Below are 2,048 nucleotides of genomic sequence, written 5' to 3'. Positions count from 1 at the left end.
AGGAAGCAGCTGTTTGGAAGACAAGTTTGGGAGACAAGCAGTGACATTTTAGGGTCATCAGTGCTATGATTCAAAGACGAAATCCATGCAGTGGAATGAGAAAATGCAGGGGAGGAGGGCCAGAGGGCTCAGGGAGGACGATGCCACTCCTTGGACCCAGCTTTCCTGACCACCGAATCTCCACAACCCCATTACTGCCTGTCTATCGCCCTCCTTTGTTTCTCCCCAGCATCACCTGAATGTGTTCCCGTTCATTTACTTGGGCACTGCCTTGACACCTGTGTCACTCCCACCTAGACTGGCAGCCCCATGAGAGCAGGGACCTTGTCATTCTTGGTCACTGCTGTGTCCCTGGTGGCCAGAATGGTGTCCTGTGCTTAGTAGACACTTCGTGAGTATTTGCTGGAGGAAATACAGCATTAAGATGAGGCTTGAAGGGTACCTGGGAACTAGCCAAGTGAAGAAGCCAGAAAGGGCATTGCAGGCTGAGAGCACAGCAGCCAAGCTACCATTGCTGGAGACTGTACAGAGTAAGGAGAGGGACAGGAGGGGGATGGCAGGGGATGGAGATGGAGACACAGGGCAGGGCAGCCCCAAGATGAGGCTTGGCTCTCACTCCAGGGCTCTCACCACTACAGAGTTCCCCCTCTCCGTTGGCTCCAGTCTATGAAAAACCCCCACAGATCCTTGTAGGCGTGCTGAGTGCAGCTGGTGTGTTTCTATAGCAACCGTCACCATGGCACCAGAGGCCTGGATCCAACTTCCGGCTCTGCTGAAGCCCTGAGCTCCTGTTACCCGCACCCCCTACCCTGAGCATCCTTCATCCCACAAGGTAGAAAGGAGATGTGGCTGGGGTCCTGCAAGGAGAGCTGTGGCCAGGGTGCAGAGCACAGGGTCACAGGATTAAACATCACATGTGTTAGGACAGACACACCTGCCAAAGGTGGACACAGACTGAACGTTCACTGGTGATTCCAATTTGCATTGCTTCTCTCAGATGGGGGTTGGGGATTGGGTTTGAATATGCAGCAAGGCCTGGAGCAGACTGGCCTCCATGTGGGCTGGCAGGAAGTGGTGGGGGGCTCTGGGTAGGAGGCCTAGGATGTAACCCCAGCCCCTAAGGCCCCCAGACCTGTGGCTTCTCTGAGCCTCACTCTCCCAGCCCATCAAATGGAAAGGGTAAACACTGATGCTATCAGCCCATTTCAGATATCAGAGAAATAAGTACTGTGCCTTGTACCTTGTAGGTGCTTGATAAATATGTCATGAGTGAATTGATAAGTAATATTAAAAGTAATGTCGCCTCTCAGTCAGCAAAGCTGTGAGTTCCAGTCCCCTTCTCTCCTCCCTGCTCCACATTCTGTTCAAACCCAATTCTGTTGCATCAGCTTCAGACCCATCTCCTCCTCTCTGCCATGTCCCAGCCTCTCACCTTGGAGGTCAGGTCGCAGAGGAAGCACTGGTTACCAAGTCACAGACCTGAGTTCTAATCTAGCCACTGTAAGTTGCTGGCCTTGTGACCCTGGGCAAGTTGAGTCACCTGCCTGTGCCCTAGTTGCACATCTGCCTGCTTCTACCAAGATCCCTTTGGTTGAAAGACTTGGAAACCCAACCAGGCTGGCATAAGCCCAAAGGAGGCATGAGGTAAGGGTTGTGAAATTTAGCAAATAAAAATACAGAATGCCAGCTCAATTTGAATTTTTGATAAAGAACTAATAAGTTGTTGGCCAAGCATGGTGGCTCATGCCTGTAACCCTAGCACTTTGGGAGGATGAGGCAGGAAGATCACTTGAGGCCAGGAGTTCAAGACCAGCTGGGCCAACATAGTAAAACCTCATCTCCATTAAAAATACAAAAAAAAAAAAAAAAAAAAAAAAAAGATTGGCTGGGCGTGGTGGCATGCTCCTACAATCCCAGCTGCTCAGGAGGCTGAGGCAGAAGAATTGCTTGAACCTGGGAGGCAGAAGTTGTAATGAGCCGAGATTGTGCCAATGCACTCCAGCCTGGGCAATAGAGTGAGACTCTCTAAAAACAAACAAACAAAAAAA

At 50.9% G+C, this 2,048-nt stretch overlaps 1 long non-coding RNA gene across 1 annotated transcript in view; it reads left to right on the top strand.

Moving 5' to 3' along the window:
- Window positions 1-762: 762 nt before the first annotated feature.
- The window catches only part of LOC108520006 (uncharacterized), a 5,905-nt gene continuing 4,619 nt past the window's right edge, over window positions 763-2,048 (top strand). Inside the window, exon 1 of the long non-coding RNA XR_001882800.1 lies at window positions 763-832. This is a non-coding gene — a long non-coding RNA (uncharacterized LOC108520006). The remainder of the gene's footprint in view (window positions 833-2,048) is intronic.

Source organism: Rhinopithecus bieti, unplaced genomic scaffold (assembly GCF_001698545.2).
Source record: "Rhinopithecus bieti isolate Rb0 unplaced genomic scaffold, ASM169854v2 scaffold_49762, whole genome shotgun sequence".
In the NCBI taxonomy this organism is placed as follows: domain Eukaryota; kingdom Metazoa; phylum Chordata; class Mammalia; order Primates; family Cercopithecidae; genus Rhinopithecus; species Rhinopithecus bieti.
The sequence above is the reverse complement of the archived record's forward strand: the minus strand, read 5'-3'. Positions and strand labels throughout refer to the sequence as shown.